This window comes from Equus quagga, chromosome 14 (assembly GCF_021613505.1).
Source record: "Equus quagga isolate Etosha38 chromosome 14, UCLA_HA_Equagga_1.0, whole genome shotgun sequence".
In the NCBI taxonomy this organism is placed as follows: Eukaryota; Metazoa; Chordata; class Mammalia; order Perissodactyla; family Equidae; genus Equus; species Equus quagga.
This window is the reverse complement of record NC_060280.1, coordinates 17,403,004-17,426,184: the sequence shown is the minus strand read 5'-3', so window position 1 is coordinate 17,426,184 and position 23,181 is coordinate 17,403,004. Positions and strand designations below refer to the sequence as shown.

Below are 23,181 nucleotides of genomic sequence, written 5' to 3'. Positions count from 1 at the left end.
GCAGCCCTCCCCCTCACACACCCAGGGCGGGTGCACAGAGCCCCAGGGCCATTTTTCAGCACAGAGCAGATGGATGTCATCAAAGGAGCTAATGAGTTCCAGGCCCCGGGCAGCTGCACAGGAGGCTAGGGTCCAGGCCCGCGGCCTTGCCGACCGGACTGAAGGAGAAGGGCTGCAGGGGCCGTGCAGCTGGCTGCCGCAGGGAACCCTCCGCAGGGTAGCAGGCTGGGGTCCTGGGCTGTCAGGCATGGCAGCTGCCAGCATCCAAATGGGAGGAAGCCATGGCTGGCATTCGGCCCTCCAGCCTAGGTGCCTTCTCATGGCTGCCAGCGCTGCTCGGCGGAGAAATGGGGGAGAGAGGGAGGCCACGAGAGAGGCCACTACGGCCCTGCCCTGGTCACTGTTCACTGCAGGAGCAGGGCTGCATCAGGCTCGGGCCCGGGAACCGACAGCAGCGGAGGGAAAGAAGGGCGGGAGAAGTGGGAGGCCGTGACAGGAACCCCCACCGAGGACCCCCTCCTGGTGCCAGCATCCCTTGGGTGGGCTTGACTCCCCAGTCTACCTCGGGCCTCCTCCCAGCAGGCGATGGCAGGGATTACTTTCCCCATGCCGCTGATGGGGAAATGGAGGCTCAGAGGAGGCACGAGCCGCCCAGATGGCACAGCTAGTTCAGCGTCGGGGGATGCTGACCACCACCAGCCCTAGGATGAAGGGGCTCAGGGCTCCAGACACAGCCCTCAGAGACGTGTAGATGAGAAAGTCTCTCCTGAGGCAGGTATTCTGGGGCCTCTGCACACCTTCCAGAAGGTTCTAGGGCGAGAGGGGGACCTGCCTCCTCCTCTGACCAGGCCATGCTCCATCCTGAAAGTGGTGTGAAGCTGGACTGGAAAGGCCTGGATGGGCAGGCCCTGGGCTGAGTGGCCGGGGCTGGCCCCAACTCCTGCTCTGTGAACTGAAGCAGCAGTGCTAACAGGTGTGGACAGGGAGACTGCCACCAAGCCTTCCAGGGACCCTGGGGGCCAGAGCATGTGTGTAGGCCTGGGGCTCAGCAGGGAGGCCCTGGCCGGGTGACCTAGGGAAAGGAGCTCTGTCGCTGGGAAGTGCTGTGTCCCTGGTCCAGGGCTGGCTGTCCCCTGGCCAATGCTGCAGGCCCGGGAGGATGGGCATTTGCTCAGGGGGCTGCAGGCTCAGCCTCTGCACAGCACCGTCGCAACCGCAGACAGGCACGGACCCCAGCCCGGCACAGCTCAGAGCGTGGGTCCTGCTCTGCTCACCAGGCCAGACTCAGCCGGCCAGGAAGACCATCAGTCCCACTGGACACCATCTTCCCACAGCCCCCTCTGAAGGATGACGGGCAAGAGGCCACCTCGGAGACGCTGGTTCCAGTCAGCCCCATGAGCCACGCCCTGTGCTCACCATGGGCTCCAGCAGAGACCAGGGCTGACACCCAGAATAACTGGAAAGCAATTGAAATCTTTACTGTAACTTCTTTAAAAATGTCAAAGGAGAGCACATTGCCTGACACCCTGCAAAATGACCTAAAATCACTCTTTCTGTCTCCCCCGAGTCCCACTCAGCTCGGCCCCGCAGCCCCTCCCATGCTGCCCGCCGCTTTGATCACCACGGCCAAGTGGGGCAGCTCAGCCAGTGGGGCGTCCCTCGCAGAAGGAGGGGTCAGTGCTCGTCCTGCTCCCATCCCAACAACCCTTAAACGTCAGCGATTTCACGGGTGAGAAAACAGGCTCAGAGGGGGCGCAGGCCCTGCCCAAGATAAGGGCTGAGCGGGGTCCAGGCGCTCAGAGCCCGGACGGCCTGAGAGTCCACGGGGCTGCAGGTCACCCACACGACGCCCCGTCTCGGCCGCCACGCCCTCGAAGACACACTCAGCTCAGCCACTCAGCCGGAAGGAAGCGTTCTGACCTTTCTTCCAAAGCAGAAGAGCAAGAGAACGGGGTGGGAGGGGCGGCCCACAGGCAGCGAGTGGCTTCTCTGAGGCACTGGATGCAGACGTGAATATGAGGAGGTCCTGGCCCTCGAGAACCCATAATTCCATCGAAAACCACCAAAAAATGCACCCGATAGAAAAGGAGACCAAGGATACGAACAGACAGCTTACAATAACAGAAATCGTTTTGCCTCTTTACACAGAAAAAGATGTTCGACCTTGGTGACAATGAAGAGAATGCCACTTAAAGGAGCAAGGTATTGTGTTTTCACTTAAAATGGAAACAATTCAAAAGGCTGGTAACCTCCATGGTAGGCAGAGCCCTGGCCCCCCAAATGTCCACATCCTATTCCGTGGAGCCTGTGGATGTGTCACGTGACATGGCAAGAGGGCATTAAGGCCACAGGTGGCATTAAGGTTGCTAGTCAGCTGACCTGAGGATAGGAGAGAATTCTGGATTGTCCAGTGTGCCCAGTGTAATTGTAAGGGGCTTTGAAAATGGAAAAGGAGGCAGAAGAAGGGGCAGTGTCAGAGTGATGCCCTGTGAGACAGACTCCACTGGTCATCCAGGCCTCACTGGCTTTGAAGATGGAAGGGGCCACAAGCCAAGGAAAGACCCTCCCCTGGGGCCCCCAGGAGGAGCGCGGCCCTCCCCACACTTCCTTCTCAGCCCAGGGAGACCGGCGTCTGGTGTCGGACTTCTGACTGCCAGAACTGTAAGATACTAAATTTGGGTTGTTTTAAAACCACTCAATTTAGGGGAAGTTGCTACCACAGCAACAGAAAACTAATATAATATCCAGTGTTGATAAGGATTTGAGGAAACGGGCATTGCCAGACACATTGGGGGTAAAGCTGAAGGAGATGCTTTTTGTGGGCAATTCATCAGCATCTTTCAAAAGTTTAAGTGCATATATCCTTTGACCCACTCATTTCCCTTCCAGCTGACTATCCTCAGAAACCCTTGTCCGTATGGGTAAATATCTGTGTACACGGATGTTTAAGGCTACGTGTTATATTATTTGTAATCCAGAAATAATGGAAATACCCAAGAAGAGGAAACTGATTAAAGTATGGTATAGTCATTTCACGGGGACATGCCACCAGGCAGACACTGAAAAGAATGAGCTAGTCCTTTGTGTTGTAATGTTTACAATACATCAGAAGGTAAAACAAGCAAGTAGAGGACCCACAGACTCCCACTGCTGTAAAGCAGAAGAACAATAAGTACAGTATGTGCCTGTGCCCAGCACAGTGCCCACGGCGGGCACACGATAGACAAGCGCTGAATGGATGAGACCACTTCTCTGTCACTGTGGCAAACAGGCTAACAAAATGCTGATCATTGGCCGTGACTTGGGAACCAAAGCAGAAACACACATTCCACTAATTTGGTTTTTCATTTCCCAAGCATCTTGTAGACTTGGAATTTTCACTATCTGCTTCCACTTCCAGATCCTTAATTAAAAAAACATGAGCTAAGACCCTTCCAGCACCAATCCCTGTGAGGCCCTGCTGTTTACAATCCTCCATCAAGAAAAATACATGTTCATCTTTAAGGATATCCTCCTTGCCCTAAACTGGCTCCTAGACGTGTGACAAAGCCCGCTTTGCAAAGCCACGGTGAAGCAATTAATTTTTTTCTAGATATGGAAAAAATTTTTGGCATGGAACCTTGCCAAAGACTTGACAAATCTAAATGCCCTAAAGCTCCTGGCATCCTTTGCCGCCATGTTTTCGCTACCCGCAAGAGCCCTGACGGGTGAGTTCAGCGTGACCTGCCCTTGAGAAAGCTCGGAGCTTTTGTTCTGATCGTCTGCCAGCTCGTTTGTTGTGGATGGACGTTCCCAGCAGCCCCTAGAAGCGCTCTTGAAGCATTGTGACCATTTTGGAAACCTTCAAACTTCAAAGTGTGATGAGACACTTGAGGCCAAAAGAGCACAAACTTGGAATCCTGGTTTTGTCACTTAAAGCCGTGTGACCTATTTCACAGGGCCGTGGTGCTGAGCTAGTGCTCCCTGCACGGTGGCCATGGCAACGGGAGCTGTGCATCTGCTCCTACGCCCATCCGAGGCCTGATCCCCGCGGGGCGCCCCTGCCAGGGGACCAGCTTGAACGCAGAAGGGCAGGTCCAGATCACAGGAGATGCTGTCTCCACCAACGGCTCTCCGTCTCCATCTCTGCCAACCGTGGGGATTTCACACCTTGTCCTGACTTCCCTCTATGCAGAGAGCGTCACATGGGTGGGCAGCGGCCTATAGGCCATAGGAGGAAAGCCCTGGGGCAGAGTGGCCTCCAGTTCTATGTAGACCAGGCTCTCCATAGGGTAAGGCTGTTAGTTTGGGGTCTCTCCTGAGGACCTCTTAGTAGTAGGGGGCAGGGTCCCACCTTGCCCGGCATTAGAGACCCTCCCACTTAGAACAGAGCGAGTGGGAAGGGAGGACACGGTTGGTGACCCCCACGCAGAGCCAGGCCTGGAGGTGGGAAATCCAGGATTTTATCCTCTTCAGGAATTCCAGCTTCTCTTACTGGTGCTCAAGGGTTATGCTCCTATTTGGGCTGATGTTTTAAAGGGGCCTCAGCACCCAGCTGGGCGCAGGATGTCTGAGGAGGGGAGCGCTGAAGTAGGAAGCCCGTGAGGGGAGGGAGAGACTGGGCTGCTTCCTGTCTAAGGGGCCGTGGGGGTTCCAGGTCTGGGGCACCTCTTAGAGGTTAGGACTGGGAGAGGGACTCCGTGCTACACGGAGGCGAAATGAAGGCCACGCACACACACTAGTGCAGAATGCAGGGGTCCCCCGAGCGCCACCAAGCAGGCAGGATGAGGTGCACAGATTCCCTCCACCTGGGCCTTGTTATCGCCCACTTCACAGGTGTGGACACTGAGGTTTAAGGCGAAGGGTCTGCCCAGGGTCACCCAGCTTAGAGGTGGAGACGGGAGTCCAGACAGTCAGTCTGACCCTAAAGACAGGCTCTCTCCATCTCCTCCCAGAAAAATCATCACTTTCCTCTCCCTTCAATGTTAACCAGTCTCCTGTCCCTCGGTCACAGCTCAGCAGAGCCTGCCTGGGACAGGGCCCCTGGCACCACCCGGCCCGGAGACAGAGGGAGGAACTCAGGGCCAACGCCATGGCCCCTGGGCATTTGGGCCTCAATGTCTCCTATGACCCGGCCTCATAAAGGCCTCGTAAGTGACAGCTCCTCTCCCGTCCCAGCCACTCCCTGTGTGTCCCCACTCCTCCCTGCCATCCTGTAGGGAAGTCAGACAAGCAGCCTAGAGCCGGCTGTCAGGACGGCAGCCGCCAGAGGATCTGGTCTTTGTGGTGCCGAGGACGGAGCTATATTTAGCAGCTCTGGCCCAAGGCCCCACAGCACTGTGTTCAGATGCCGGCGGCCGGGAGCAGGGCTGGCGGGGAACTCGCCGTGGATTTGGCAGGATGCTGGGCCTGGAAACGGCCCTGGTGCTTCGACGCTCTCATGAAATAGTGGAAAACGGCAAAGGAGCCGTTCTGTGTCTTTGATTCTCCAGCTCAGAGTTGATCAGAGGAGAGCAGCCCCAAGGAGGCAGAAGCCCAGAGGAGGGCAGAAGGCAGCACATGACACTGCGAGGCTTTCCTCAGGGTCTGTGGGGGGCGCGGGGGCACCGGCTTCTCTGTGGCCCCTCTGCTGCCACACTTCGCTTCTCACACTGGCCGGGGCACTTTGCCCACACTCCTTGGCCATCCAGACGTTCTCATATCGTGAGGCCCACAGGAGGAGGCCACCCAGGTGGACATCCAGGACCAGGACATCTGCAGTCTCAAGCCCAAGGGTCTGGAAAGAACATCTTCAGGGGAAGAAGCAAGGGCACATGGAATGGAGGCCCGGGGGACCTCCACCAACTGAAACTCGCTCACCCCCAGAACTTTGCATGCTCCAGCAGATAGGGGTGCTGTCTGCACCTGCTCGGTGCCACCCTGTGAGGTCAGCTGCTGACTATGCATCACCCAGCGCGTGCTTGGTGCATAGTTGCAAGTCGCTACAAGAATAAAGAACGAATGAAGAGACGAACAGATGAACTGTTGATCAATCTCCATTTTGCAGATAAAGAAACAGGCTCAGGGCCCAAGGTCACTGATGGGAGTTTGAAAAGCTAGGATGTAACTCAAGTCCGTTAAGACCCCCAAGACGAGCTCGCTCTTTCCACTGCACCCTGTTGCCTCCCAATGCCCAGTTATGGGTTGAATTGTGACCTTATTTGTAAATAAATAGGGTCATCACAGATGTAACTTCTTAAGATGAGGTCATCAGGCTCTAATCCAGTACACCTAGTGTCCTTATAAAAAAGGGAAATTTGGACGCAGAGACAGACACACGTGGAGGGAAGATACAGAGGGAAGACAGCTGTCTACAAGCCAAGGAGGGAGGGCTGGCACAGACCCTTCCCTCGCAGCCTTCAGAAGGAACCAACCCTGCCAACACCTGGACTCCAGACTTCTGGCCTCCAGAACTGTGGGACGGTGCATTGCTCACTGTTGAGTCACCCAGTGTGTGGGACTCTGTTCCGGCAGCACTAGGAGTCTAATGCCCGCCCCACCCCAGGAGCCTGCAGCCCGGATCCCCTCTGTTCTGGAACTTCCACACACCTTCAGCCTCAGTTCCTGAGCTCCAGCTTCTCCCTGGAGGGAGGCAATGGAGCAGAGGCCAAGGGAGGACATGGGCGCATTGTGAGGGGTGCTGAACCCAGGGGTCAGAACAGGGTTTCCTGGTTGAGCCCCCCATCAGCCAGAAAGTTCTAGGCTCTGGCTCCCCAGGTCCACACTCTGGTTACTCAAGGTTTGGGTGTATGGCCATTTCCTGGCCTGGGTGTAGGGTGGTGTGCCGGGCCCTGAACGCTCCCAGGATGAGCGGAGGTCTAGTCTGAGATAAACCGTCCCTCCCGGATGTGGGCTCTTCTCTGACCCCTGGTCTTCCTGAGCAGAGATGGTCCCACAGAGAAAAGCGGGCTGTGCACACCATCTGTCCTGATTTTCCCAGGACCGGCGGCTTCCGGGATTCAGGCCCTGCAGTGCCAACAGCGGGAAAGTCCTGGGCACACCGGGAGAGCAGGTCGCCCTGTGGAGCACACATTCCCACACCCCTCTCCAACCCTGTCGCTGCCCTCACCACACTGGGGGTCACTGTGTGGCACCACCAAGCGTACCGGGGGCGGCAGGAGGGTGAGACACAGGCTTCGAAGCCCAGGCCTGGTTTGAATACAGGTTCACTGCAAGCTGGGTGATCTTGGGCAAATTACTGAGCCTCTCTGTGCCTTTTTCTCCTTATCTGTAAAATGGGGAACCTCATGAGATGAAAAGAGCATGCGCCTGGATCAGTGCCTGGCCCCTAGGATTTCACCCCCGGGGCACGCCTCTATGCACAACTTAACTCACAGCAGGTGCTCCAAAGGCAGCCCTGGGGAGGCTTGAGTGACTTTCTGAGCTTAAGTTTGGGCCAGTGGATCCCATTCTATCAATGAATAACCTTTCCACTGAAAAGGCCTGGAATATCAGATCTCTTGCTTGAGCTCTACAAGGCAACCTCCTGCTTCCCCTGGAGTCCTCTGCTATGGGGGGAAGACAGGAGAAAGGAGGACAGTCACATGAACTACGAGGGGCTCCAGGGATGGCCATCTGACCCAGGAGGACAAGTGGGCATTCAAGGGGCAAGGAAAAATACAATTTGATTGCTCCTGGGGATTGGCATCTTGGCAGGGGCCCGAGAGTTAGGAGAGGTGCTGAGGGGGAGCTGAAGGACACCTCCGCTCATTCTGTGGGATTTCCAAGTCAGATTGTCCCGTTCCTCAGAGTTCTTTTTGGACCTTAAAACAGGCTGATCACAGGGGCCTGTAAAATGCACATTTGGCTGGAACACAGCCGGGCACCCCCAGCCTCTCCTGGACGCTGCACTGGAGACTCAGCCAGCTCAGGGCGGGTGGGGGCTCCACATCTCACCAAGGGTCTGGCCTGACCCCCAAAGCAGAGACTGCCCTGTGGGAAAACCCAGGCAGGCGCCAGCTTTTAGTATCCTGAAGGCCCCAGGTCTGCAAAAGCCTGGGTCTCTGGGGGCCGCTTGAGCCAGTTCTTCCTTCCTCAAGTCCCAAGTCCCACGGCCCACGGAAGAGGAGGACGCATCCCCCGGCTGGGCTCGTGCAGCAGGCACGGGAACGCCCGCTCCCTACCCTTTAGTGCCTGGATCATTCGGGAAACAGGCCTGGAGTTCTCTCTCCTCCGGCGCCGGCCCCCAGACCCAGCCTCCCCGGGAGACCTTCCCACCCACGTCTTCAGGGATGGAGTAGGGGGCGTTCTAGGCAAAAGCTTGCTCCCTCCCCCAGGACCCTGTCCTGCTGCCAGGCCACAGACAGCCAGCCCCACACTCACAGGACTTCCCAGCACATTCTTTCAGTCTGAGCGATGTTTCCTCTGGAGAACTGACACCGTGTTTAATTCCAAAGGAAACTTCTGCATGGGCCCGAGTCCTCTAACCAAATGCGGGCTGTCATCCGGCCTGGGTTGGAAGCAGTGGAGCTAGCCCCCCCAACCCCCCAGCATTTCCGGGGCCTTTGGGTCTGCGCAGCCCTCGCCCCTCATTCCGCAGGCAGACAGTGGGGAGGAACCACTGGGCCTCGCCTGGGTCTGACCTTCACCAAACACTCCGGGAGCCTGACGGGAACTTTGGGTCCAAGAGCACCGAGAATGTGACGGCGCCAGATCCTGCACACCTCCAGGTCTCCCAGGACGAGGAAAGGGCCCAGTCCTGACCCCCCAACATCTTCTTGTTTGGGGTTGCAAGAGACCCCATAGTTTGGGGCTCTCACAATAGGACTGCCTGATTTAGCAAATAAAAATACAAGATGCCCAGTGAAATTTGAATTTCAGATACACAATGAATAATTGTATAGAATGCCCCGAATATTGCATGGGACAGACTGATACTAAACATTATGTTAGTATTATGAGGGCATCGTGTGTTTTATCTGTCAACCCCATCAACAGGGGAAGACTGAACAGGTGTGTCTCTTGGAAGGGAGAGAGTGGGGCTGGCCTCAGACAGGAGAAGGACAAGCGGAGGGGCCAGCGACCACAGCAGAGGAGTGGCCTCAAAGACATCTATGAAGATAAGCCAACAAGGCCTCGTGACCTTGGGCCCTCAGCTAGGAGCAGAAGACCAGCCAGAGTCTGGCCTGTCCATCGGGGGCTCCGTGCACAGGTGCAGCTTCTGAACTTGGAGAAAAGCCTCTGGATTGCGTATGACGCTGGTGATTATAATAAACATCCTAACAGCCAACACTTATATCGTGTTTTCTATATCGCCAGAGCTGTCCTACATCCTAAGCATTGATTCATGAAATCTTTACAATTGAGAGAGGTACTATTATTCCTTTCCATTTTACAGATGAGGAAACTGAGGCACAGAAAGCTGAAGTAACCTGCCCAAAGTCACGCAGGTAGGGAGTGGCGGCGCTGGGATGTGAACCCAGACCTGCTGGCTCCTCCACTAGGTCAAGCAGCAAATGGGTGCGGGATCCAGAAGCCGCCCAGGCTGAGTGTCCTGCAGGGCCCGCCCTTCCCCACCAGCCCTGCCCTCTGCCCATGAGCATCTCCCCGTGGGGTACAATGAGCCGCAACAGAAACATGGGGCAGAATCCCCGGTCCCAGAGAAAAGCACAAATGCAAGTGAGCCCCTAACTTCTCCCGCTGCTCAGTCTTCTTTCACCCGCTGGGGTAACACCCCCTCGCCCAGGGCTTTCCATCCACAGGGGGCCCCAACTGCCTGTGTGTCAGGGAAGTGGAGGCTGGGCCCCTCTCGGTGTTGCTATTTCTGTTCAGGACCCACAGGCCTTGTGGTTGCTGCAAGCCCTGTGGTGCCTACAGTCCTTGGGGGCCGCTCAGGGGGCCGGGCCCTGGTGGGTCTGAAGTCCCACACGGGACTCTCGGAGAAACGCTTCCAGTAACGGGCAGAGAGCCAAAGGCTTGCCAGGTTCCCAGGAACTGAATCCATTCTGGATCCCAGGAGACGCTGAGTGCCAGGGAGAAACAAAGCGGGCCTCACTCCTGTCCCCATCCAGGCTCCGGCGAGGTCCCCACTCCTGCCCAGCTCCTGCCCAGCTCCTGCCCAGCTCCTGCCGGGGCCTGGAAACCAGAGGGAGGGGCTCACTCGCAGACTGGGGCACAAGAGGGGGCTGCCTCCCAGGGCGGGGAGGGCTTGGCTGCCCTCGAAGGCCCATCCCTTCCCCCTGCTGAGGTCACACCTCATTCTAGCAAAGAGGCTGGTCTCCAGCCACCAGCCTCCGCGCCGCAGCCCAAACTGTCTTCCTAAAACACAGACCTGATGACACACGTCTCTAATCCTAATTGTTCTGCAAGCTGCTCCAGTCTGGAGGCTAAGGTCATACTAACTCAATCGACACCTAACGGGAGGAGACAGGCCACCCTCTGGGCCCGGGGAACAGCCAGACTGCATCTGTGACACCGGTGTAATAAAATAATGTGACAAGGAGGAGTGAGGAAAAAAACAGCTGTGTCCGCCAGTGACCTGGGAGGGGGCCTGGGGTTCTGTCACTGGGGAGCTCTCTGCTCTGGCTGCGGGAGGCAGTGCCTGGAACCCGTGAACCACCCTCAATGATACTGGTCTCCCATGGCTTGACTTCGCCCCAAGCAACCTTCAGACAACCAGCCTGGCTCCCCAGGACCTTGACACCGCATAGAGGGTGTCCCAGATGGGTCATGCATGGGTTACGCATCATGAGGTCTGAATTTAGTTAGCAAGAGGGCAGGGAATACCCAATCTCTGGATCTACAGGCCTCAGGGGTCCTGGATTCTAGCAAATTCACTGAGGTTTTGAGTCTCCGCAAGACCTTCTCCCTGAGGACACTCTACCTTGCAGCTCACTGTCTTTCCACCTTCCCTGCCAGCCACGACCTGGAGCCCAGACTCTGCATGACATGGAGCCCTGCACGGTCAGTTCCCAACCTGCCTTCCAGTCTGATTTCCTGATCCTCCCAAGACCCAGTCTTGGTCTCTGTTTCTGGAATGCCCTCACTGATTCACCTTTCAGCAGCAGCACAAACGTCTCCTCCCCAGTGAAGCCCTCCCTGACTCTCCCCACTGGGCAGCTAGCACCTGTCTCCTAGGTACCCCGCCCTCAGCACTCACCCCAGTAACAGGCGAGTGGAGAGAGGAATACATTTGGGCTCAAAGACCCGACAGGTGTTTATGAGACTTGCCAAGACTCACACTGTGAAAGCCGAGATTCAGGTTGGGGGGGCGCCTTTGCTTTCTGAGGGTGACCCCATCCAGTGTGGGCACTGGCCACTGGTCTTTTAAAAAATTTTTTATTATTATTACTTTTTAAATTTTTGTGAGGAAGATTGGCCTGAGCTAACATCTGTTGCCAATCTTCCTCTTTTTGCAGGACGCTGCCACAGCACGGCCTGATGAGCAGTGCTAGGTCTGCGCCCGGGATCCGAACCTGCGAACCCCAGCGGCCAAAGCGGAGTGCGAGAACTTAACCACTACGCCATCAGGCCCCCCAGTGGCCTTTTTTAAAACAGGAGGTCTTAACCCTTTTTGTCCCATGGATTCCTATGGCAGCTAAATGAAGCCTATGGACTCCAGCTCAGAATCATGCATTTAGATGAATAAAGGAAAACATGCAAGATTACAAAAAATTGCACTGAAATACAGTTAAGATGCCGTGTTTTATGGGCTTCTTGACTAACACACTGAATAGAGGGGCTACTGGCAGGTCTAACAACAACCTTAATTTCTAGGTAATGATGAGCATAAATGCAATTTCAAGGCATCTGCAACAAGTGCAAGAGAACATGAAAATAGCTGTGATTGCTGTTGGGAACAAAGGCACAGCTAATGATACGGAGGTGTGCTATCCACATTCAAGACTGAAGAAAGTGCCAGTTCAACTTAAAAGTTAGTGAAAACAAAGGAGTATAGCTTTTCCCATAAGTTCTATCCAGGTTAAGAAGGGGATTCTAATACGCATCCAAGGTGAAGAACCACCCCTTCAGGCCTCCGATCTGTCGCCCTCTTTTTAAAATGCATCTCAAAGAATTCCTTCAACTTCCTTCAAAAAAAAAATTGGAAAAGAAGAAAATTTAAAACAACAGAAAACAAACTCAGAGTTGTTTCCCCCTAAGCAGAAAAAAGTCACTCCTCAGCCCACTGCCCGGTGGCTGCGGGGGGGACCAGCCTGGCGTTCGCCCCAGGCCTCGAATGAGCTTCCCCTCATCCTCGCCTCTTCCTGCCCTTAGTCATGATTCTTTCTCTCCTCCCAACACTCCCACCGAGTTCTACTGCAGCGAGCATGGCACCAGCGGCTTGTGGAATTGTTAAGCCTTTCAAGTGGAACCATTTATGTTAATGAGCCTGGAAAAAGCCTGAATATGTTTCAGGCATGCAAAAACATATGCTTCAGCCTCATTTTGTCCACAAGTGGCAGCGTCTTACTTCGCTTTGCTTTGGTGGGATGGCGGGGGACGCGGAAAGCTGCAGCTGTGCCCAGCGGTGTAGGGAAGGTGGTTTGGGCACACCCAGGTTTCCTGCCCCAGACACCCTGGAGCCACCATCATCACAATGGCTCCAGTGCTACCCACCACCAGTCGCTCCAGCTCTCCGAGCCGAGACCCAGGCCACGGGCTGTCAAAAGGACCCACTCCCCCATGGTGGGCTCCCCAAGGGTGTTTCCTTCCTCCGTTCTCCCTGCTGGGCAAGGCTAGGGAAGTCACTTAACATCACTGGGCCGCAGTGTCCTCATGTGTAAAATGGGAATGATAAAACCTAACCAATTACGTTGCCGGGAAAATTAGGATGATAAGTGTGTCCACAGATCATGGCATGTGCCAGACATTTAATTACTGTCACAATTACGTCCCATCTGACCCTTTGTAAAGCAGTGTTATACAGTAGAAGGAGTCCAGACTTTGGAGTCAGACAGACTTGTGTCCCAAGACCCAACTCTGCCACTTACTAGCTGTGTGACCTTGGCAAGTCACTTTGTGCTTCTGTTTCTTTAAAATGGGCGAGTACCCCCGTTTTAGGTGGGTTTGGTAAGAGTTAAGAAAAAGAGCTTCTATGAAATGGTCACCCAGTACCTGGCACACCGTAGGTGCTCAGTAGATCTTAGTTCTCTTGTCTTTCTCCCATCCTCCCAGCAAAGCTGTGGGGGAGGGGAGCAGCTCTGTCAAGGCGGGCGCTGAGGATGACTGCTGGCCTTCGATCTGGCCTTTCTGCTACGGGGTGTGTGTTCCCTCTGGGGAAGGAGGTCCCTGTAGACATCATCGGGAAAAACAGGACCCCCAAAGCAACGGAAAACGCAAAAGGGGAAACTTGTGCCTGTGGGGCCCAGGCTAAGTCCCACTGCTTCCAGCGCTGGAAAGGATGGAGTCCGCCGGCCTCCGCCCACCTCGAGCCACCGGGGACCTGCTGGCCCTCCTCCATTTTCCGTCCTCACCACTACCCGCGAAGCTGTGGGCTCTCTCTGCCTTTTGTACGTGTTTCCTCTTCATGGAGGCCCCGAATTATGAGGCTATGGAAAATTCAGGCTGTTTCCCTGTGGCCGTATTTTCCACATCACAGCATTGAAATGTGTCAGTGGCCAACTGCTTCGGATCCGGGTGCCTGCCACCCACTTAAAATGCTCCTCTTCAGTGGTTTAGAATGTTCTCCTCTTTACTGGCGCCAGGTCTCAGTCCCAATCAGTGGCGACAGCAAGCGAGAGCACGTGAGAGATTCCACAGTCTCCGAACCACCCTCCATGGGTGTCCTCTCCGGAGCCCCTGGGGCTCTGCCACCCCTGGAGGGAAAGATTCCGTGTTTACTGCCACATATGGTCCTTTTGTGACTTTGGTTTTTCACCTGGGCATTGGGTGTTTAACGACTTGATAAAATGACAGGAATGTAACCAGGTGGTGGAAGGTTCGTGAGACCCTTTTCAAAGGAACCCAGAATCGTGGCTGCAAACTTCTGTGCCTTTTTCTTTCAGAAATATATCTTTTTATTGAAAGGGCCAAAATTCGTATCTGGGTTCATATTCTAATTTTACCATTCAACCATCTACCATGACTTGGGGAATTTAAATTCTCTAAACTCCAGTGTCCTCATCTGTAAAATCATATCTACTTCTCAGTATAAGAATTAGAAAATAAAAGGTAAAAATAGCCCAACAAACAATCTGTTTAATAATGTAGATGAAAGAATGAAGGCAAGAAAAACATAGGATTGTTTTTCAAGTAAATAAACCTCATCTACATCCTTGAGGCTCTGGGCTGCATCTTACCTTCAAGGACTTCCGCTTCTGTTTACGCTCCCGTTAACTCCCTGATCACACAGCCTTCGTCCATGAGACTCATCCGTTCAACTACTAAGTGCCCACCGCATGTCAATACAGACGGGAACACGACAGACGAAGTCCCTGCCTCCCCGGGGCTCACGGTCTTCTGGGCGCTTCTCCCGGCCGCCATTTTATGAACTTCCGGTTTTGTTCCCCGGGCCGTGAAGTCCCTTCCGCGGCGGCTTCCCCATCTTTCTCAGCATCCGGTAGACCATCTTTCCAGGTACCAATCTTACGAGATGTCACAAAAACAGGGGCAGCCAGACCCTGCTTTCTGAACAGGACCCTCTAGGTCCACAGTGTATTACAATCCGAACTGAACTGGATGTGAGGTCCCATCTCCCACAGCTGCACGATGTGGAGAAAATTATGCATCCCCATGTCTGTTTTCTCACCTGTGAAATGAGAGTTTTGGTCGGAGCAGGGATGAGAAATGGGTTTCAAGGACACTGCTTTTCCACTATCAGCGGGTGCTTGAAGTGCTGTGTTGTCTCAAGTTCTGAGGTTCCCATCTGGGCTCATTAGGAAATAACTGCAACTGATTAGTGATGTCTGCCACAGGCATGGCAGCTGGCGGAGGGCAGTGTATGTGCCACAGGTTGTCATCCCTGCTGTACAAGAGCTTAAAGGACCCTGTGAGTTCTGCCATTTATAATTCCGTGACTCAGTGAAATATTGCTTTCCTTTATCTTTGACAAGAGGCCTTTCTTCACACACAGCAGCCTTTTCATCGGTTTGGTCTAGCACCTTTTCTCAGTTACTGTGTTTCAAGCCACAGCAACCTTACAACAAAATAAACACATTACTGACCTACCACACTCATATTCAGTACATTACTGCTTCCTGCCCCCAGGAGTCCAGGAAGTTACGTCAGAAAGGAGAATTTACATTTATTGAGCATCTCTTAAGTGCCAGATGGTTTCCACTCATTGTCTCCTACTTCTCAAACACCCTTGGGGCATCACCCCATCCTCCTTTCATAGAGCAGGGGCCAGTGCTCAGAGCAGTGAGGGACAGTGCTCAAAGAGCAGGCATTCCAGCCGTGGCACTTCGAACCCCAACCCCACTGCACCCTGCTCCCCTAAAATGTACCCAAATGTCTTGTTTATTCTTTCTCTTCCAGGAGGCAGAGGTGCAAAATGAAACTGACAGCAGGTCTAGACAGAGCGATGAGATCTGGACAATCATTTAGATGACTCAGTCCCCATCCATCATTTTTCTTCCAGTCGGCTGGGGATGGGACCAAGAGTAGACGTTCCTGCCTGATTTGGGAGGCCAGCTCAGCTCATCAGATTTGGGGCATGACTGTGAATTTCCTGAAAGCATTAAACAGGTCCCTCTGCATCGCAAACCCCCATCCGGACCCCATCCCCTTCCCCTGGTCCTGCCTCTGACCCCCAAGGAGGAGAGTGCAGGACGAAGGCCTCCACGGGCACTGTCCACTGGCTCTCCTCCCGGGAAGCCCTCCTCACCACCGAGAAACCGCTGCCACCACCACACAACCCTCTCCCTGGAGGCCTGAGCCCCCGGGAGTCTGCAGTGCCCTAACAGGAAAGTGGGAGGCCCCCAAAGCCTCCGAAATTCTTTTAGGAGACCGGGGGGGGGGGGGGGGGGAGACCTCATAAAGGAGAGCGTGGAGAGGGCGTGGATTCCTAACGGTCAAGAAAATCACATCTTTGGATCCTAGAGATGAATCTCTAGGATGCAGCCTGAGCCTGTACACCCAGCCTGGGGGCAGTTTTCAGCATGTTGGCTAGAGGCTGGGGCCTGGGTGAGAACCCCTGGTTAGTGGCATCCGTTGCACCTCAGAGACATCCTCTGAGACTGTGGCTGCCACATGCAGAGGCGACCGCTGGGACAGTGTTGGGAAGGCACTGCCTTGACCAAGGCCAGCAGAGCCTGGGGATTTCTGTACAGCCCTTCAGCTCAAATTGGGCCCTTGAGTCCCCTAGTGCCTACAGTCATGGAAAGCAAGAGTTAAGAAAACATCCCACCTCGCATTTCGCTGGTGGGAATGTACCATGGTGCAGCTGCTGTGGAAGACGATGCGGCAGTTCCTCAGAAAATGGAGAAGAGAATTACGATACGATCCAGCAATTCCATTTCTGGGTATATACCCAAAAGAATTGAAATCAGGGAGTCAAAGAGATATTTGTACACCCATGTTCAGAGCAGCATTATGCACAATAGCCGAGAGGTGGAAACAACCCAAGTGTCCATCAATGGAAGAATGGTAATAAAATGTGACACACACACACACACAATGGAATATTGTTCAGCCTTAAAAAGGAAGAAAAGTCTGACACATGCTACAATATGGATGAACCTTGAGGACATTATGCTCAGTGAAATAAGCCGGTTATAAAAAGACAAATACTGTACGATTCCACTTGTACGAGGTACCTAGAGCAGTCAAATTCAGAGACAGAAAGTAGAAGGGTGAGTGCCCGGGGGTGGGGCCCAGGGGGCAGTAGGTAGTCACTGTTCAATGGGTAAAGCATTCCAGTTCCGTAAGATGAAAAGAGTTCTGGAGATCGGCTGCAGAACAGCATGAATGTACTTACTACTGAACTATATAGTTAAAAATGGTTGAGATGGTAAATTTTATGTTATATATATTTTATCACAATTAAAAAAAATGTTCCATTAGGAAAACAGGTTTTGGAAGTTGTGAAATTGATAAGACCTAAGTGATTTGTTTTGCTTTTTTCTTTTAGCAGTGGCTCTGCCAACTGGCTCTGTTGTATGACTTCTCTGAGCTTCAGTTACTTTACCTACAAAATGGGGTCCCTGGGGTATCTCCCTTGTAAGGTTGTCATGCGGATTATACGAGGGGAAGCTGGTCAGATCCCAAGCACTATGCCTGCCACACAAGGGCTCCATAAACAGCAGCTCTTACCGTCATCATCATCATTTGTTACTGTTAATGTCATTATGATCATTAATTATCGAGCTCTCAGTCATGTCACAGCACCGATGGGTTGGTCTGAACTGCTACCAGGATTTACCCTGGAAATGAGAAATAGGCGGCTTTGCAGAGGGGGTGGTTAATCTGGTCACTTTCTGAGTCATAGTGACCAAATGAGGGAATATTGTGGTCTTTGATGTTATTTTAAAAACAAAACAAAACTGACTCAGGAGGTTTGTGAGTTTTTCAGAACGATGCCAAAAATCAAGGAAGGGCAGGGCCAAATGTCTTACAGCCAGGATGCAATGGTCCCGTGGTGAATGTTGTTCAGGCAGCTCTGGACGGATCCCCAGGCCCTAATAGCAGTGGACAGCCGCACATCTGCAGAGGGGACTCTTCAGCTCCTGCTGTGCTAGGGCTGCTCAGAAATCAGCTTGTTCTGCAGCCGTCAGCCTAATGAGATTTCAAGTGCAATCACTGTCACTTATCTGGCCTGCCTACTCGCACCAAGCAAAGGCAGAGTGTTCCATTTCTAAGTAAAAGTTTCCAGATTCCAAGCCCTGAAGCCAGGCTTTTTACAGGACGCAAAGGACTTAGGCCTCCAGCGTCAGCAGGATGAAGGAACCCTCTCCCCACCAACATCTCTGCCGTCCAAACCACGGCTTCCTGGCTCTTCCTTCTGGGGATTTCGCAGGGCCTCAACACGCTACACACACGGTTCAGGGCACGTTAAAACATTTCAGATGCAGGATATGTTCCTGACTCAGCATGTATCTCTCACTCCTTGGCTGGGCTCTCAAAGTCTTTCATGATCTAATTCCCGCCTCTCCCCAGGCTCATCTGCTGCTCCCCTAAGCGCACCTCCAGCTCTGGCACTCTAAACGAGCTAGTGGGCCTCAAACATGTTCTTATTCCACATGCCTCCTTGACTTTGAGCAAAGAATGCTTCGGCAAGGAATGCCCTTCCTCCCCACCACTGAAAACTCCCAGGCGATGTTCAAAAGACAGCTCAACTGACACCTCTTCCAGAAAGCCTGCCGAGGATTACGAACCGTCTGAGACTTTACTCTGTTTGCAAGGAGACAAGTGAGCCTTCCAGTTTCATAGATGCCAGCAGAAGACAGGAGACTCCTGGGTCAGAGACACGGGGCAACGTGGAGGGCCCAGGAGGATGCTGTGCATGCAGTCGGTGTGCATCACAGCTGAGGAGTGCCAAGCTTAGAGAACCCAAACCTTTTACAATGGGCTGCAATTAATCCTGCCCTCTGCCAAGGAGGAAGAGCTCTGTCTTCCAGGGCTGCCTGCTGTATAAACATCCTTGAAAAGACGGTTTGGAACCAAAGGGAAATTAGTGCCTCTGCTTATAAAATGGGCAGAAATGCCAGAGACCATGAAGGACTGTCTCCCAACCAAGTCTTCCACGGCTACCTGATCTGGTGCCCGCACAATGCTCCCACCGTGCCCTGGGCAACCTCCACCTTCAGAAATATGAATCCACAGTGTAACGACCTATTTATTTTTTTGGTCCACTACTAGCCTGGGTGCTCTCTGATGTTAGGGACTGTCTTTTACACTAGCCATGAGACACGCAGTAATGCTCAATGAATGTGCAAATGAATGAACGAGTCAAATAACGAAGACTAGGAATTGGGATAGCCATGGTTTGGGAGTGATCAAATAATCATAACAACAAATGGCTGACATTTAGTGATTGCTTACTCTTACATTCTAGGCACTGTATGGGGATTCTTACCCCGGTTATTTTATTTTATCCTCATGATAACACGATATGGAAGGTACTTTTATTAACGGTACATATAGAGAAGTCAAAGTCACACGGCTCATAAACAATAGAACTGGATGTGCCTGTGCCCGAGCCCTCAGCCCCTCCACTGAGGGGGGGCGGTGTTTGTGGAGGTGGCAGAAGGAAGGAAGGAGTGGCTTTCTTTTTGTGTTTACCGGGGCGGGGGCACCAGCCTGCCCGTCACTGTCACCATCACCTACTCCACAGCGTGACTCACAGCCCATCAGCCACCTCCTACTGGAACGTCACACCTTTCTAATCTGTCCCACGCTGGGCAGATGGTGTTTGGTCTTTGGAACTGCCTGGAATGCAAAACTGACCTTTCTCCCTGAAACGGGGAGGAAGGGATGAGATAAATTTGCGGACAACTCCCAATTCTTAAACAGCCATTGCCCTTGACCTTACTGATAATCAAAGAAATATAAACAAAAAGACCAAAGACCACCCACAGTAGCACCCACCGCAGGTGAGGGCTGGTGAAATACGGTCTCAAATTGCTGTTAAGAGTAAAATGAGCACATTCTTTCTGGAGGAAAATTTGCCAGTGTCTTTCAAAATTTTAGATATGCACCCACTTTGACTTAGCAATTTAATTTCTAGGATTTACACAATGAAAATACTTGCAAAGTCGTTCAAAAATATAGATAGATGCTTAGAGCAAAAGTGTAAATAATTCACAAGCTCTTTTTAAAACATTCAAGAAATATAGAAATTTATAAAGGAAAAGTCTCTGCTAGTTTCAATTCCTCCAGGGATGTCTACCATTAATGATTTAGGATATATTTTGCCAAGCTTTTTTATGCATACTTTTTTCTAAAAGTGAGATATTTTATATGTATATATAAAGGATATTTTACAGGGGCCAGCCCGGTGGCGCAGCGGTTAAGTGCGCACGTTCCGCTTTGGCGGACTGGGGTTCGCGGGTTCAGATCCCTGGTGCGGACATGGCACCGCTTGGCATGCCATGCTGTGGCAGGCGTCCCATGTATAAAGTAGAGGAAGATGGGCACGGATGTTAGCTCAGGGCTAGTCTTCCTCAGCAAAAAGAGGAGGATTGGCAGCAGTTAGCTCAGGGCTAATCTTCCTCAAAAAAAAAAAAAAGAATATTTTATAAAGTTTGTATACTATATATACTGCTCTGCAATTGCTTTTTTTCACTTAACATTTTACCGAAGACATTGTTTTATATCAACTTATAGGAAACCTATATGAAACTCATTTATTAACTTCATAGCACTTTGATTTGGGATCTGGAATCATGTATCTTTAATGGATTCCTTCTTGAAGGATATTTAAATTGAGGAGAGTACAATTTAATACAGCCAGGTTATAGCTCAAAAGGAAATGCCCACTCCTTAAAAATTGCTCACCCACATCAACTTTACTTATTTGAGGACTGTTTATCCATTTCTCACGATGATTCAGGGCTCTCCCATCTTCCCTATAATTACTCCCACTGGATTAAAGCATGCGAGCCTTATACTTGGCCAGAAATCACAAAATCAACTCAAAATATAAATCTAGAAACCCAAATGTACCCAAATGTCTGGTTTTAGGACTGTGGAACTGTACATTCCCACAAGACTCCGTCATCACTCTGAGAACCACAAGTCTGCTGCTTTCTGTAGAAACCAGTATACATCCTGCCAACCTGGGCCCCGTCCTGGAACTTTCAGCACCTGACCGTCACCTGTGCTTCTCATTGTTCATTACAGCCCATCCTCCCTTCTGCTTGTATCCCCAACACCCAAACCCCACGTGGCCAGGACAAGACCAGCAGGGTGAGTCAACCTTGTGGCCAGAGCACAGAGCTCCCGATGAAATGCACTACTCAGAGGGGAGGCAGGGCTCTGCAGAACTCAGCCCAAGGCTACAAACAGCACAGAAGACTCCTGTGGAGCCCTAAACACATCCCAGCTTCCAGGCACATTCCAGCCTTTGTGCAGCAGGTTGCCTGGGAACCGGGAAGAAGCCAATGAGAATCCAGCTTTAATTACTTTTCAATAATAATGAGCCTTACACAAAGAGCTCTTACAAACTTTGCCTTATTAGATTCTCACCCAATTTTGTGAACCAGGGATTATTAACCCCATTTGATAAATGAAGAAACCAAATCATAGAAGGCAGAGCTTCTAAGAGCCAGCGCAGGGTGCGAGCCCAGGTCGGCCTCGGACCAGGTCGGACAACCTCACTCAGCCAGGGAAGGGCTGCGTTTCCTGGGACGAGACCAGCCCTGCCTCCCTGCACCCAGCGGGACTCCAGGAGGCAGGGCCTTTGGGAACTGACTGAGTTTCTCTAAGGGGCCCATGCCCTCCCCTAGTGCATTTCTGTTAAAATAACCCCCCAATGACTTGACATCATAGCGTTCTCTGCAATTCCATTAAATTGCTAAGAGCGATTCCAGCATCAGAAATCAGGGCATAGGGAGCACACGAGGCCAGCACCCCAGCTGAGGGTACTCAGTGATGAATGGACAAGTTGGAGGCAAGGAAGCACCGAGGCCTAATGGAGAAGGAGGTCCTTCAACCCCTTTCTCCTCCCTCACTCTCGGTGGCTAGCTCTGGGCTGTGAGGTGACAGGAGGCGTACTGTTTAGTGGGAAACAAACAAACACTAATCTTCGAAAGTTCAGCCAGTTTACCTTCCCACTTCCCCCAGGCTTCAACACAAATACCAGACAAAGCATCCTCACAACAGAGAAGACATTTGGTTCACACTTGAGAATGCCATCGTCACTGTCCACAGTCTGCCGTGTCCAGTCAAAAAGGCACTGTCTGCACACATCATTCTCTAGGTCAAGGAAATCGCTGGGTCACTCGAATGGCTACTACCTGGAGGATAGCTGTGAAATTTGTTTACCTGTGGCCTCAGAAGTCTTGGCAATACCTTGGTCAAGTTGGTTGCATGTGACTGAACCTGTAGGTTCAAACTAGGTATATTCAGCTGGGAAAACCAAGGGACCTTCGCATTTATATCATATTCTAATGTGAAAACAGAAAAGACAACAAATGCATGGCGTGCCGAGCTCGGTAGCTGTGAGCTCTATTTTAATTAGATGTCCCTTAGAATGGTGCCTTGGCTAACTGGGTCAGATTCTTCATATTTGTGGACACAGCGCTATAAATAAAAGCGTCCGCTTTATGCATAATGGCTTGTCCACTCTCCAGCTTCCAACATGCCACTTTCCTCCTAACCCCCTGCACAGAAAGAGCACAACATCAGTCAGCCCACCCACTGGCCCGTGAAGGGAGACAGGCAAGGGCTCAGCACAAAAGCCCCACAGAAAGACGTCAGACCCCATCACCATCGCCGGCGCACTCAGGTGCAATAACAAGCCGCCATGTCCTTCTCCCCTTCCCCATCTGAATGTAAAAACAGACCGAGACCTTGCACACACCCCGCTCAGTTTTCTAGACAGGCATATAATGTTACTGTCTGTAACTTTCCACGAACCTCCTCGGGTTACCATACATATTAATATACATACCAGCATTTGAAGAAAGGAAAATACGGGGTGCTTCGTGATTATTTTCAATTGAATTCATCTGGGAATTTTAAATCCTGAAAATTTAGCCCCTTTTTACAGTATTTTAAGGTTTGAAGAGTATATGATTTTGTCCTTTTGAATGGCAAATCCCCCTTTTCTATTTAAGAGAAAGTTTCTTCAGCGTGTTATACATTTCAGAGCCAACTGTAAAAATCATTAAATTACAAAACTACAGAATGGGGCAGTGGTGACAATGTTCCACCCTTTGCATGCCTTTGAAGGCAATCTAGTCTTTCCAGTTTCCTACCCAGTAAAAGGAGCCCAGTCTCTCTGTAAAGATGATACTTGAGCCCCAGCTCAATTGTGTTGGGACGATGGTGGCCCAGGAACCAAAGGGGAGGTGAATGGAAGAATTCTGTGGGCACTTGAAACTGGATTTCTCTTCTCTGACTCTTGGCAAGCCACACTGCCAACGAGCGAGGCTCTGTCGCAAGGTACACACGCCGCCATTTCTACCATGTGATATCCCTTTCAAGGTGGCTTGAAAGGTCTCCAGTCTGTTCTCTAAAGACTCACAGGATTGGCCAGACACTGGCCAGTCAAGCATCAGATGCCCCACATCTCCCTTCCAGCCAATCAAACTGGAATTTATTCTCACAGAGAAACTCAATGAG

At 52.1% G+C, this 23,181-nt stretch overlaps 1 protein-coding gene across 1 annotated transcript in view; it reads right to left on the bottom strand.

Annotated features, from left to right (window-relative positions):
• Positions 1-23,181, bottom strand: part of DKK3 (dickkopf WNT signaling pathway inhibitor 3) — a 39,370-nt gene that overhangs the window by 5,463 nt on the left and 10,726 nt on the right. The gene's annotated exons all lie outside the window — the stretch shown is intronic.